At 44.5% G+C, this 15947-nt stretch overlaps 1 protein-coding gene across 3 annotated transcripts in view; it reads right to left on the bottom strand.

Moving 5' to 3' along the window:
* LOC138665351 (zinc finger protein 585A-like) overlaps positions 1–15947 on the bottom strand; it is a 91769-nt gene that overhangs the window by 55383 nt on the left and 20439 nt on the right. Inside the window, exon 1 of one of the 3 annotated variants that reach the window (XR_011318452.1) lies at positions 1025–1158. The exons of 1 other annotated variant lie outside the window; for it this stretch is intronic. The gene's annotated coding sequence lies outside the window, so the exon portion shown is untranslated. Of the gene's footprint in view, positions 1–1024; positions 1159–15947 lie in introns of those variants that run through there. One more of the 3 variants, XM_069752749.1, reaches the window with a different exon arrangement.

Here is a 15947-nt window from a genome sequence, read left to right as displayed (position 1 = left end):
TACGAGATGTAATATAACGTGCTGTATTACACTATTATACGAGATGTAATATAACGTGCTGTATTACACTATTATACGAGATGTAATATAACGTGCGGTATTACACTATTATACGAGATGTAATATAATGTGCAGTATTACACTATTATATGGGGAGATGTAATATAACGTGCAGTATTACACTATTATACGAGATGTAATATAACGTGCGGTATTACACTATTATACGAGATGTAATATAATGTGCAGTATTACACTATTATATGGGGAGATGTAATATAACGTGCAGTATTACACTATTATACGAGATGTAATATAACGTGCGGTATTACACTATTATACGAGATGTAATATAATGTGCAGTATTACACTATTATATGGGGAGATGTAATATAATGTGCAGTATTACACTATTATATGGGGAGATGTAATATAATGTGCAGTATTACACTATTATATGGGGAGATGTAATATAATGTGCAGTATTACACTATTATATGTTGAGATGTAATATAACGTGCAGTATTACACTATTATATGGGGAGATGTAATATAATGTGCAGTATTACACTATTATACGAGTAGATGTAATATAATGTGCAGTATTACACTATTATATGTCGAGATGTAATATAACGTGCAGTATTACACTATTATATGGGGAGATGTAATATAACGTGCAGTATTACACTATTATATGGGGAGATGTAATATAACGTGCAGTATTACACTATTATATGAGGAGATGTAATATAACGTGCAGTATTACACTATTATATGGGGAGATGTAATATAACGTGCAGTATTACACTATTATACGAGGAGATGTAATATAATGTGCAGTATTATACTATTATATGGGGAGATATAATATAACGTACACACTATTGTGTGGGTGGCTGCAGGCCAATAAGCATATACTGTACAATGTTATACCACGCAGAGCTGTAGTGTAATAATAATATAATGTCCACTATAGCAGAATATTCTCCCGTGCAGTAGTGACGCCTGACCCCGCCCTTACCCTGATATTCCGGCTGCCCTGTCCTTTCTCCTGTGGAGCGGATATTACACGGTCCCGTCCACTTCCCATCTGCGGTGCTGAACTCTTCCGGGTGTGCGTTTCCGCGGAGAAGTGATGGTGAGGCAGCCCTATCCCGTCATGCATCGCGGGGAGGGCGTGGTCTCTGATGCCGCCGGCTCGCAGTGTGTGTGCACTCCGTGGTGGGTGCCGGCAGCCACAGTGTCCCTCTGTTATCCCACTGTGTGGAGAGGAGGAAGACCCCGGGGCTTAATAATGGGGGACCCAGGTCCTGTGCAGGGCTATGGCTACCGTTACTGCCTATATCTGTACAGTTCACTTCCTAAAGCAATAAATGCCCTAGCACAGGTAGCATGGCGCCGCTAGATGTGTTCCTGTGAATGTGGCAGCCACTTAGGACAAGTACACACAGGTTTCTGCAGCGGGTGTTGACATGATGGCAGCCAGGGGGATGATCCAAAATGGAGGCACATTAACAGCCTCGTGATGCAAAAGTTGGGAAACGCCTGCGCCCACTTGGGAACTACCATCTTCTATATGGACTCGCGCTACAAGGCACATGCTGCCGTCTATAGACATCGTGCCGATTGCCACAGCTCTTACATCAGCATTCGCCTGGAAAACGCGTTGAAAAATCACAATTTTGGCGTTGTTATGGCATTTTCACCCAGTTCCTAAAACACGGGTGGATCTGGGATGGGGCACCCACTGCTCGCCAAGTTCATGACTAGCGGCAGCGTTCAATCTTACTGTAACGGACTGGAGTAAGATTTCTGGCGAGGTGCGCACCATTCGTGTGGAGACCGATTCATGTATAAGCGTGTGCCTCCATGCATCGAAAGCGTCTGACACCACCAATGTGGACGAAGCCGGCCCATGGTGGGCACATACCCTAGAGACAACTGGCGGGGCATGTTCTGGATTTTGAGCTTCCTAAAAATCTCTTCAGGTTTCCATTCCAAGTCACAAGGTGGTTTCAAAAAGTGACTAGTCCATTCTTCAGGTGGAGTACACTCACTGGCTAGTACAAGTTCTAAAAAGAAAACGTGGTGGCTAAAAACGCTCAAGAAGAAGGCTAAGGACTGAAAATGGTGATTGCTCAAGAGTCTTCCTTGTAAAACCTTTAGTAGGTATGGGAGCGTCTAAAAGACGTCCTGTGCCCATGCCCTGAGGTGGGCTGCATGGTCTGAGGGCAGACTGCCCTGCATGGTGTGGCCATACAAGACTATGAAAAGTGCAGGGAGTGGACGTTTCACAACAGGCTAGATGTTCATGATCATTGTCTTGCCCTTAATTGATGGCATCTTGTCCACGTTGAATTAATAAGGACCATCTTGTTATTTTTAAATTGACCATTAGCTCCTAAAAATGAATTCTACAAAATCTATTATTACAAAAATTAAGGACCCAATTAATCCTGCAGGTGTTGATGTGCTGTGCTGTAGTCAGAGGCCTCTTCAAGTATCAAGAGCGCCAGACAAGTGGCATGCATCTCGCTCTAAGGGCTCCTTTTCACTTGCGCGAAATACGTCCGAGTCTCGCAGGTTAAGACCCAGCTCTGCCGCCGGCACTCCAGAGCGGAGCATGCCGCCGCACAGCAATACATGGAGCTGCACGCTCCGCTCTGGAGTGGCGGCGGCAGAGCCGGGCTTTAACCTGCGAGACTCAGACGTATTTCACGCAAGTGAAAAGGAGCCCTAACTCCTACTCCAGTCCTAACTGGAGTAAGATTTGAAGCACGCCGCAGACTTTACAGCGCATGTCAGGTGGAGGTGTAAGGAATAGGCATAAAAGCTGAGCTTGCACATGATAGCTGCCCACATCTGCCCATAATAACAGCGATCGGAGCTAAGCTCTGATCATTGCTCTTAATTCCTTAACCCCTCTGTGACCTTAGACGTACTATCCCGTCGAGGTGCCCTGGGCTTATCTGACCCTGGACGGGATAGTACGTCATAGCGATCGGCAGCGCTCACGGGGGAGCGCCGCCGATCGCAGCTGACATTCGGCACTATGTGCCAGGAGCGGTCACGGATCGCCCCCGGCACATTAACCCCTGGCACACCGCGATCAAAGATGATCGCAATGTGCCGGCGGTGCAGGGAAGCACACCGCGATGAAAGATCATCGCGATGTGCCGGCGGTGCAGGGAAGCACCGCGCAGGGAGGGGGCTCCCTGCGGGCTTCCCTGTGACCTTAGACGTACTATCCCGTCGAGGTGCCCATGGCTTATCTGACCCTGGACGGGATAGTACGTCATAGCGATCGGCAGCGCTCACGGGGGGAGCGCCGCCGATCGCGGCCTGGTGTCAGCTGCTTATCGCAGCTGACATCCGGCATTATGTGCCAGGAGCGGTCACGGGCACATTACCCCCTGGCACACCGCGATCAAAGATGATCGCGATGTGCCGGCGGTGCAGGGAAGCACCGCGCAGGGAGGGGGCTCCCTGCGGGCTTCCCTGAGCCCCCCGCAGCAACACGATGTGATCGCGTTGCTGCGGGGGTCTTACCTCCCTGCTCTAGCCCCGGATCCAAGATGGCCGCAGATCCAGGCCCTGCAGGGAGGGAGGTGGCTTCACAGAGCCTGCTCAGAGCAGGCACTGTGAAGGCTGCAGCGCTGCTAGTCAGATCAGTGATCTGACAGAGTGCTGTGCAAACTGTCAGATCACTGATCTGTGATGTCCCCCCCTGGGACAAAGTAAAAAAAAAATTTTCCAAATGTGTAAAAAAAAAAAAAAAAAAAAAAAATTCCAAAATAATGAAAAAAATATATATTATTCCCATAAATACATTTCTTCATCTAAATAAAAAAAAAAACAATAAAAGTACACATATTTAGTATCGCCGCGTCCGTAACGACCCGACCTATAAAACTGGCCCACTAGTTAACCCCTTCAGTAAACACCGTAAGAAAAAAACGAGGCAAAAAACAACGCTTTATTATCATACCGCCGAACAAAAAGTGGAATAACACGCGATCAAAAAGACAGATATAAATAACCATGGTACCGCTGAAAATGTCATCTTGTCCCACAAAAAACGAGCCGCCACACAGCATCATCAGCAAAAAAATAAAAAAGTTATAGTCCTGAGAATAAAGCGATGCCAAAATAATTATTTTTTCTGTAAAATAGTTTTTATCGTATAAAAGCGCCAAAACATAAAAAAATGATATAAATGAGGTATCGCTGTAATCGTACTGACCCGAAGAATAAAACTGCTTTATCAATTTTACCAAACGCGGAACGGTATAAACGTCTCCCCCAATAGAAATTCATGAATAGCTGGTTTTTGGTCATTCTTCCTCACAAAAATCAGAATAAAAAGCGATCAAAAAATGTCACGTGCCAGAAAATGTTTTCAATAAAAACGTCAACTCGTCCCGCAAAAAACAAGACCTCACATGACTCTGTGGACCAAAATATGGAAAAATTATAGCTCTCAAAATGTGGTATTGCAAAAAATATTTTTTGCAATAAAAAGCGTCTTTCAGTGTGTGTATTTATTTCCATTTTCCCATTAGGGTTAGGATTAGGGCTAGGGCTAGAGCTAGGGTTAGGGCTAGGATTAGGGCTAGGGTTGGGGCTACAGTTAGGGTTCGGGTTGGGGCTAAAGTTAGGGTTAGGGTTTAGATTACATTTACGGTTGGGAATAGGGTTGGGATTAGAGTTAGGGGTGTGTCAGGGTTAGAGGTGTGGTTAGGGTTACCGTTGGAATTAGGGTTAGGGGTGTGTTTAGATTAGGGTTTCAGTTATAATTGGGGGGTTTCCACTGTTTAGGCACATCAGGGGCTCTCCAAACACGACATGGCGTCCGATCTCAATTCCAGCCAATTCTGCGTTGAAAAAGTAAAACAGTGCTCCTTCCCTTCCGAGCTCTCCTGTGTGCCCAAACAGGGGTGTACCCCAACATATGGGGTATCAGCGTACTCAGGACAAATAGGACAACAACTTTTGTGGTCCAATTTCTCCGGTTACCCTTGGAAAAATACAAAACTGGGGGCTAAAAAATAATTTTTGTGGGAAAACAAAAAGATTTTTTATTTTCACGGCTCTGCGTTATAAACTGTAGTGAAACACTTGGGGGTTCAAAGTTCTCACAACAAATCTAGATAAGTTCATTGAGGGGTCTAGTTTCCAATATGGGGTCACTTGTGGGGGGTTTCTACTGTTTAGGTACATTAGGGGCTCTGCAAACGCAATGTGACGCCTGCAGACCAATCCATCTAAGTCTGCATTCCAAATGATGCTCCTTCCCTTCCGAGCCCTCCCATGCGCCCAGACGGTGGTTCCCCCCACATATCGGGTATCAGCGTACTCAGGACAAATTGGACAACAACATTTAGGGTCCAATTTCTCCTGCTAACCTTGGAAAAATACAAAACTGGGGGCTAAAATATAATTTTTGTGGAAAAAAAATATTTTTTATTTGCACGGCTCTGCGTTATAAACTGAAGTGAAATACTTGGGGGTTCAAAGCTCTCACAACACATCAAGATGAGTTCCTTAGGGGGTCTACTTTCCAAAATGGTGTCACTTGTGGGGGGTTTCTACTGTTTAGGTACATTAGGGGCTCTGCAAACGCAATGTGACGCCTGCAGACCATTCCATCTAAGTCTGCATTCCAAATGGCGCTCCTTCCCTTCCGAGCCCTCCCATGCTCCAAACGGTGGTTCCCCCCCCACATATGGGGTATCAGCGTACTCAGGACAAATTGGACAACAACTTTTGGGGTCCAATTTCTCCTGTTACCCTAGGGAAAATACAAAACTGGGGGCTAAAAAATAATTTTTGTGGGAAAAAAATTTTGTTTTATTTTTATGGCTCTGCATTATAAACTTCTGTGAAGCACTTGGTGGGTCAAAGAGCTCACCACACATCTAGATAAGTTCCTTAGGGGGTCTACTTTCCAAAATGGTGTCACTTGTGGGGGGTTTCAATGTTTAGGCACATCAGTGGCTCTCCAAACGCAATATGGCGTCCCATCTCAATTTCTGTCAATTTTGCATTGAAAAGTCAAACGGCGCTCCTTCCCTTCCGAGCTCTCCCATGCGCCCAAACAGTGGTTTACTGCCACATATGGGGTATCAGCGTACTCAGGACAAATTGGACAACAACTTTTGGGGTCCATTTTCTCCTGTTACCCTTGGTAAAATAAAACAAATTGGAGCTGAAGTAAATTTTTTGTGTAAAAAAGTTAAATGTTCATTTTTATTTAAACATTCCAAAAATTCCTATTAAACACCTGAAGGGTTAATAAACTTCTTGAATGTGGTTTTGAGCACCTTGAGGGGTGTAGTTTTTAGAATGGTGTCACACTTGGGTATTTTCTATCATATAGACCCCTCAAAATGACTTCAAATGAGATGTGGTCCCTAAAAAAAAAATGGTGTTGTAAAAATGAGAAATTGCTGGTCAACTTTTAACCCTTATAACTCCCTAACAAAAAAAAAATTTGGTTCCAAAATTATGCTGATGTAAAGGAGACATGTGGGAAATGTTACTTATTAAGTATTTTGTGTGACATATCTCTGTGATTTAATTGCATAAAAATTCAAAGTTTGAAAATTGCGAAATTTTCGCCAAATTTCCGTTTTTTTCACAAATAAATGCAGGTACTATCAAAGAAATTTTACCACTATCATGAAGTACAATATGTCACGAGAAAACAATGTCAGAATCACCAGGATCCGTTGAAGCGTTCCAGAGTTATAACCTCATAAAGGGACAGTGGTCAGAATTGTAAAAATTGGCCTGGTCATTGACGTGCAAACCACCCTTGGGGGTAAAGGGGTTAAAGTGAACCAGTCACCAGGTTTGACCGATATGAGATAAAACCACCACCGTTCAGGCCGGACATACAGCATTGTATAATGCTTTATAAGCCCCAAACCCGACCTGAAAGATAACCACTAGTGATCAGCGAGTATACTCGTTGCTCGGGTTTCCTTAGCACGCTCGGGTGGTCTCTGAGTATTTGTTAGTGTTCAGAGATTAAGTTTTCATCACCTCAGCTGGATGATTTACAGGTACTAGCCAGGCTGAGTACATGTGGGGGTTGCCTGGATACTAGGGAATCCCCACATGTACTCAGCCTGGCTAATAGCTGTAAATCATCCAGCTGCGGTGATGAAAACTAAATCTCCGACCACTAACATACTTGGAGACAACCCAAGCGTGCTTGGGAAAACCCGAGCAACGAGTATATTCGCTCATCACTAATAACCACCTCTTAGGGTACGTGTCCACGTTCAGGATGGCTGGAGTGGAAAAGTCGTTCCGCCCAAAGCCCCGCCCCCTTCTGGAGACGCGATGATGACGATGTGTTCATTGCACACATCCGGAATCTCCGCACCCCACACATAGGGCCCTGTGTTTTACTTTGCGGCGGCGCAGCGTCGCCGCAAGGTAAACAGACATGCTGCGATCTAAAAAGACACGCCGCATGTCCGGAATCGCAGGGCCGCCGGATGCGTGTTCCCACGCATAGTGGAGACGGGATTTCATAAAATCCCCTCCGCTATGCTGTAACATCTGGACGCTGCAGATTGAACGCTGCGGCTCCACGCAGCGTTCAATCCGCAGCTAGTCCGGATGTAAAACGGACCGTGGACACATACCCCATCTATACTCACCTGCAAGGCGGTCTGGTCCAAGGGCTGTCGCTCTTCTTGGTCCAGTGACTCACTTCTTCTTGCAATGCTGTCCCCCTCCTTCGTGTGGATGACGCGCCCCTATGTCATCCACACAAACTCCCCGGCATCGAGGTCCTGTGCAGGCATGCTTATTGGCCCTGACCAGGGCAGAGCAAAGTGCTGCAGTGCGCAGGCGCCTGGAAAGGTCCACGAGCCCCGATGCCTGCGCACTACAGTACTTTGCTCTGCCCTCAACAGGACCGACAAGTACGCCGGCGCAGGAGCGCGATGCCAAGGAGACTGAAGCAAGAAGGACGGCATCGCAAGAAGATCGGAGGTGTCAGACCAAGACCAGGTATGCCCCTTGGATCGGACCACCCCACGAGTGAGTATAATAAAAGCTGTTTTTCTTGTCTTGCAGGTCGGGTTGGGGGCTTATACAGCATTGGTCATAGTCTTATGTCATATCGTTCAAACCTGGTGACAGGTTACCTTTAAGGCCATGTTCACACGTTCAGTATTTTACCTCAGTATTTGTAAGCCAAAACCAGGAGTGGAACAATCGGAGGAAAAGTATAATAGAAACATATGCACCACTTCTGTATTATCACCCACTACTGGATTTGGCTTACACATACTAAGGTAAAATACTGACAGAATACTGAATGGCGTAAATGTGGCCTAAGGCATCTTTCACACTTCCGTAGGTAGGCGGCCGTCAGAATGCGACGTATCGACGGAGGTCTTAAAAATAGTGAAAAACTGATGTAACGCATCCAGTTTCTTGAAGGATGCGTCGATTTAGGTGCTGCCTGACTTTCAATGTATAAAATTGTGGAGAGAGATTCCCCTGACTAGAAAATTCTTCCAGGCATGCTCGTAATAAAAAAAACGGGATACGTTGCTGGATTCCAGTTTTTGACGGTCAGCGACGGATCCTGCGTCCATAGGATTCCATTATAGGCAACGACGGGCAGCGCAGGACCTGTCGCTGACCGATTTTCCAAGGTGCAGAAAAAACGTTCCTCTGAATGTTTTCTCCGCCCGACGGATCCAGTGCATGGATGGCCATCCGTCGCTAATACAAGTCTATGGGAAAAAACAGGATCCTGCAGAAAAATAAAAAACGACAGATTTCGACGGGTGCTAAATGACGGAAGTGTGAAAGAGGCCTAACACATATGGGTCCCCAAGGGCTGCTGAAGACCCTATGACTGCCATATTGGTATTCCTGAGAAGTACATCCACAATCTGGGCTTCCTAAGAAACCTTTATTTTAGCTACATTCTGCAATACATTAGTTTTGCAGTACATAGAACAAGCAAGCAAACGATTACATGTTATAAAAAAATAAAAGAAAAATCTAACAATTCAAATAACACCCTTTTTCCCCATTAGGAGAGACAAAAATATACAATGTTACCACATCCGTAAACATCTGATATATGAAATCTAAAATTATTAGACCCATCCTGTAAACTTTGTGTGACTATAATGGAATAACGAAGTAAAAATAGATCAAAACCTCATTGAGGAAACCTCTGCAATGGAGTGACACAGCGCTAATAGGAAAAAGAATCAAGGCAGCGCAAAGATTTGATGGGTTCTTTTTCATGTTATATTTTATGCACATGGGAATACTACATATGTTCAATATTTTTTATTTAATTTTGTTAGTGGAAAAGATGGACAATTCAATTTTTTTACATTATTGTTTAGTTATTTATTTTTAGAGAACCCTTAATTCCAGGGTGCTGTACATGTGAAAAGGGTTACATACATATTACATATAAAACTTAAAGTGATAGACTGGTCCAGAGGAGCAGAGAACCCTCATGGGCTTAGAAATTATGGTTCCTTTCGTCATCTGATCGATTATGCTCCTTACTGAAACACTACAGTATTGCAATATATAGTAGCAATCTTAGTTTCCTATGAAGCCCGGTCATAGGATCATAATCACAGCAGGAATGGTAACCCCCCATCAAGCACTTGTGTGCCATGGCAACCCACAAATGCATTTCGGGAGCCCAGTGGGTGGATAGAACAGCCTGCCCTGTCCCAGGTTTGTGTCCTTTAAATGCCAGTGTCAGAGATCCACTCACAGCTGTTGGGCAGATGTTGGCTGTATAAAACAGCCATCATCTGCCGGGAATGATGTATGTTCAGTTTCTGAGGTCTTGTAGATGTACGTGACAACATCACTGCAGTCAAGCAAAAGAACCACGAGAGTAGCAGAGAATTTTACAGGCGAGTTTTTTTTTTCTTTTGTATGCCCCCAGGGTTTATGTGTAAAGTAATAGGTAAGACAAGATCAGCTGTAGGGGACTAAACATAGTTGCCCGATTGGCACACTGCATATAAGGCCGGGATCACGCATGCGAGGAATACGGCTGAGTCTCGCATGTTAATACCCGGCACTACCGCCGGCACTCGGAAGCGGAGAGTGTTGCCACATAGCAATACATGGAGCTGCACGCTCTGCTCCCGAGTGCCAGATATTAATATGCGAGACTCGGCCGTATTCCTCGCATGTGTGATCCCGGCCTAAAGGATTTTTGCTAATAACTTTAAAGTTATTTTTTTGAGGTGTTGTGTTGGGGATAGATGTAGCGGGCATTTACAAATTTTAAAAAAATCAAGTCGGTGATGGGTTCATATATTAACCCCTCAAGACCTTGCTCTTTCTAGTTTTTGCGTTTCTGTTTTTCGCTCCCCTTTCCAGAGCCATAACTTTTTTTATTTTTCCATCAATATGGCCATGTGGGAGCTTGTTTTTTGCGGGACAAGTTGTACTTTTGAATGAAACCATTGGTTTTACCATATCGTGTACTCAAAAATGGGAAAAAAATTCCAAGTGCGATGAAATTGCAAATGCTAAAACTGACCTGCCATTATGATTCTCCAGGCCATTACGAGTTCATATACACCAAACATGTCTAGGTTCTTTTTTAAGTGGTGAAAAAAAATCTAGTTTGTTAAAAAAAAAAATTAAAAAAAATTGCACCATTTTCCGAGACCTCTAGCGTCTCCATTTTTCGTGATCTTGAGTTGGGTGAGGGCTTATTTTTTGCGTGCAGAGCTGACATTTTTAATGATACCATTTTAGTGAAGATACAATCTTTTGATCGCCCGTTATTGCATTTTAATAAAATGTCAGTGACCAAAAAAACTTAATTCTGGCATTTCGACTTTTTTTGTAGCGATCAGGTTAATCCTTTTTTTTTTTACTGATAGGTTGGGAGATTCTGAACGCGGCGATACCAAATATGTGTGTTTGATTTTTTTTTGTTGTATTTTGATTGGAGCGAAAAGGGGGTGATTTAAACTTTTATATTTTTTTAAATATTTTTAAACTTTTTTTTTTTTTTACCTTTGGCATGCTTTAATAGTCTCCATGGGAGACTAGAAGCTGCTATAATCTGATCGGCTCTGCTACACACAGGGGATGATCAGATCACCTGTATGTAGCAGAATACCTCACTTGCTATGAGCGCCGACCACCAGACGGCGCTCACAGCAAGCCGGCAGTGACAACCATAGAGGTCTCCAGGAGACCTCTGGTTGTCATGCCAACCCATCAGTAACCCGCGATCACGTGATGGGGGTCACCGATGGGAGGATTTCCAGCCCAATGGTCAGAAGCGCGGGTTAAATGCCGCTGTCAGAGTTTAACAGTGGCATTTAACGGGTTAAAAGCTGCCGGCAGATCGCGATTTCACCCGCGGCTGTTCCAGGCACATGTCAGTTCCAGGCACATGTCAGCTGTTCAAAACAGCTGACATGTGCCAGGAAAGATGTGGGCTCACCGCCGGAGCCCACATCAATGGGAGAGAAGTGACATGTGCAATACTAGTACAGCGTAGGTCATGAAGGGGTAATGAAAGAAAAAAATAGCCAATTTCAACAGCTTCCGATTTAGAATTCAGATATCCAGACTGCCCCCACCACTCCATTAGACAATCTTCTAAAGAACTGTAAAACTGAAACACAATTAGCCCAGAAAAATGCACCATCACCACCACCTATACACATCATAGGTAATGTCTTCGGCTTCTTAATGAGAACGACAAGGAGACACATCTCGGGAGAATTTGGTTCTCTCCGCTGACTTATCTTCCATAACTGAACATCTGGAGATTGTGCTAATATTAAAGGAGAGGCTGGGGGTTCATTGGTTTTTCTGGGCTTGCCAGCTTATCCCAACTGTTCATGAAGATGATGACTAGGCAGCCAATGTCTGATATGGTCATCAAATCATTAGTATTATGACTGCTAGTCTTTGAGCCAGCAGACTCCTCTGCTATAATGCATGTGTTTTGCAGAACCTGATTCTCCTGACTTATCTGAAAATGGGCGGAAATGCTTACATGCGGGGCTACCAGTTCTAGCTCTTACATTTAACCCAACAAGAATTTTAAGCATCTTGGTCCTTCAACATTCTTTCACTGGTGATAAAAACTGGTGGTAATTTTGGGTGGGTCTCCTCATGCCGTAGAAGCTTTGGATATTGGGTAAAGTCTTTGCCACAAACGGAACAGAGGAACAGGTCTTCTACAGGGTGAATTTTCCTATGGGCTACTAGCTCTGCCTCAACCTTGAAGCATTTGCCACAGTCACTGCAGGTGTATTTTCTCTCGCGATAGTGCATTAGCTGATGGTTGAAGAGGTCGTCAGTTTTAGCAAAACTTTTCCCGCACTCTGAGCAGGAGTAGAGCTTTTTTCCAGAGTGAACCTTCCCATGGGTGACCAGGCTTGACCTGGCATTAAAGCGTCTCCCGCACTCACTGCAGCAGTATGGCTTCTCCCCGGTGTGTGTCCTCCGATGTACCACAAGAGCGGTGTTATGACGATAATACTTTCCACACTCTGTGCAGGGAAATACTTTAATGTTTAGCAGGTGCATTGGCTCATGGCAGCCATATGCTTCACTAGTGGCAAACATTTTTGTGCACTTGGAGCAGAACGTGGGGCTAGGGACAGAAGGAGGACCTGTGTCTGGCTGTCCCAACCTTCTGCCGCTGGAGTGTTTCTTATGTTCCATCATATAACTGCTGCTTTTATTTATGCCCGCCACAGAGGAATACTGCATCTGGAGGTGTTGTCTTGGGGGCTGAAAGGTCTGGATAAGGAAGGATCCATCTTCATTTGGAGTAGTCTCCATGTTACTGAGGGTCTCTGTGTAATTATAACTGAGTGCAGCATGTTCATCTAGCTCATTTCTATTGCTTAGCTGCACTGTGTCTGTGGACACACTGTAATTCGCAATATTTCCTTGGTCACACCAGACTGTTTCTCCTTTGTCCTTGCCTATACAACAAAAACATCCAGATTATTCATGAAAAGTGATGATAATACATCCTCCTACACCATGTCTTTCTTACAGAAATGTCCTACATTCACTATTCTTGAAAGGTTCAAAATGAAACATTTAGGTCTAGGTCAGACAAAGGAATCGAAAAATGAGTCTCATATGGATTCTTCTGGATAAGTTCTCCCACATGGCGGGTTCGTGATAAAACTAGTCTGTACTGGCCATTTGTTTTTAGAAAGTTAAGTCTAATGCAGAATGTTCTCGGTCAGTTTATGACATTTATGATCCATTCTTGATAATGGAAAGTCAATGTCCTACATGAACTGTCCTACATGAATCATGTAATGTCCTTCATGTATTGTCTAAAAGTGTGTTATACAGGGACTATTTTTGAGAAGGTGAATTGAGCCACTAGTATCAAAATGGAAAGAGATTAGGACTACTTTGAACATGTAAAACAAAGCGTTCACAGGTGTGGGGGTGGAAGGGGTAGGTGACGGTAGGTACACCCTTAAAGCGTTGCCTTATTAATTAAAAATGTTAAAAAAAAGGGAAAATGAATTTCCTGTGGCGATGTCCTCTGAGCGATGGAAGCAGTCATCAAACAATTAGAGCTTTGAATTTGAGTGAGGAGAGAAACACTCATCAGAACAGGAGGACTGGAGAGCAAGGTGAGAGGCTGACATAACTCACTGCTCTGGATGAGTGGGCTCGTGGAAGTTCAAGTTCTGGTACCCGACCTGAACTTTAGTCCACACTTCGGGTACCAGAACTGTACCCGATCAGCATTGAAAACAATAGAGACCTGAACTTTGGAACTGGAATATTCTCTCTCTAATGTCCCGGACTTCCCCGAAACGCCGAACATTAAAATGGACTTCCGGTAAAAATGTGTGTTTGGAGTTTAGCACTGGACACTAAGTGTCCGCTGCAAACTTTGATCTTTTAAGTTCGAGTTTGCTCATCTCTGCTCACTGCTGCTCTATAGTGGACCCTAAGCACACATTCCCTCCTAAACAGTTGCCCTTCTCTTTGGTCCTCCTCATACAGCTCTCATTATACTCTTTTACAATGCCTGACACCCTGCCCCTCCAAACCCAACATTCCTGGTGAGGGTGTGATCACTGACCTCACCAACAAAAACATCTTGAAAACTTTATATGCAACACAGATGAATTTGTCAAACTCAACTCTGCTACATCAAACAAACTTTCATCTACTGCCTGACATACCCAGGTCTACTACCTGACATACCCAGGTCTACTACATTTGGGAAGTCTTCTTTGCTGTATCTGAAATTTTCAAGAAGTTGACAAGCTCTGGTACATTTGAGTAACTTAGCTACAGAAACAACCGAAAGAAAAACGTGGCAACCTCAGCTCTGCTCCATCTTTAGCACATAGCATCCATTATCTGATGCTATAACCTCCAGTATGCAGGGTACAAACACGTTCCAATCTCACCAATGATGCCTGGGTTAGGAGAGGAGTAAGTATGCCTGATAGAGATTAGGCCTCATCCCCAGAAAACACTATAAAGCTTTTTTTTTTGTAAGAATCACAGCATATTTTGTATTTTAGTGCTGTTGCTCGTCCTAGTCAAGCAGATGGTCTGTGTTGAGCTTGCTTTACAAAATAACAAAAGGTCGAGCCAGCACTGAATCTTCTGTGCATGCACCACCTCACTGGATCTTGGTCAGTGAAAGTATGACTGTAAATCACTGACTGGAGACAAGCAGTGGGCAGGGATTAGGGAAAGAGGTGTAAGACATAAACCCACATTTCTAAAATAAATGGGATGGATATAATCAGCATTACAGCGCTCTTAGTCTAGTTTCACATTTGCGGTTGAGTCCACAGCGTATCGTCCGCAACCGCTGGCAAAAACGCATGCTAACGCAGCGGTTTTTATCTGCATCAGTTTACGCATGGCGGAAAAAAAGATGCATTTGCAAGCATTTTTGCCTGCGATTTTTATGCACATGCGTTCGATGCGCTTGCATACATCGGACTGCGCATGTCAAGGAACTGTTTTGAGACACGCCGTCCTGGAAATATCGAACGCATGTGCATAAAAAACGCAGGCAAAAACGCTTGCAAATGCATCTTTTTTTTCCGCCATGCGTAAGCTGATGCAGATAAAAACCGCTGCGTTAGCATGCGTTTTTGCCAGCGGTTGCGGACGATACGCTGTGGACTCAACCGCAAATGTGAAACTAGACTAAGAGCGCTGTAATGCGCATGCGTTCCAATGGACTGTAATGTGTTGTTTTGATGCACTCCTTTCGTAAGTGTCCGCATGCGGATGGCTGTAGCAATTTGACGCCTCAAAAATTGCAACATGGTGCATTAGCCGCGCCCCACCGCACACCGCGAAACGACGCATGTGTAAGCTAACACAGGCGAACGCATGTACCTGCGTCAACAATGTAAAAGATGAAATCAAGATGCATGGGGATGTATGCGTCAGAAATACTGCGGACACAACCGTAAATGTGAAACTGGCCTTACATAGATGCTATTAGTTTGGGGTATAAAAGCATGGAGACTGACACTAAAGGTCTGACTGCAGGGACCCTCACTAATCTTGAGAACTGGGGCTATGAATGGAACGATAGTTGATAAGAAGCACCATTCATTCTTATGGCAGTCCCATTAAGAATGAATGAAGTAGCGGGGAAACGTGATCGAGCACCATTCCATTCACACACGGTAATCCCATTAAAGGGAACCTGTCACCTGAATTTGGCGGGTCCATTTTTGGGTCAAATGGGCGGTGTTTTCGGGTCTTTTATTAACCTTTTTTCCCGCTGGCCGCACGCTGGTCGCGAAATTGACTTGCCGTTGATTCGCTTTCCTCCCTAGTTAAAGTGTGCGCAAAGCAATCTTGCCTTGCCCAACTGCGGGCAAAGCCGAAAACCATTTGTGCGCATGCGCCGGCGCACTATGTCCCGGAAG

This window comes from Ranitomeya imitator, chromosome 2, assembly GCF_032444005.1.
Source record: "Ranitomeya imitator isolate aRanImi1 chromosome 2, aRanImi1.pri, whole genome shotgun sequence".
Classification (NCBI taxonomy): Eukaryota; Metazoa; Chordata; class Amphibia; order Anura; family Dendrobatidae; genus Ranitomeya; species Ranitomeya imitator.
Note: the sequence above shows the minus strand (reverse complement) of the source record. Positions and strands in the feature narration are given on the sequence as shown.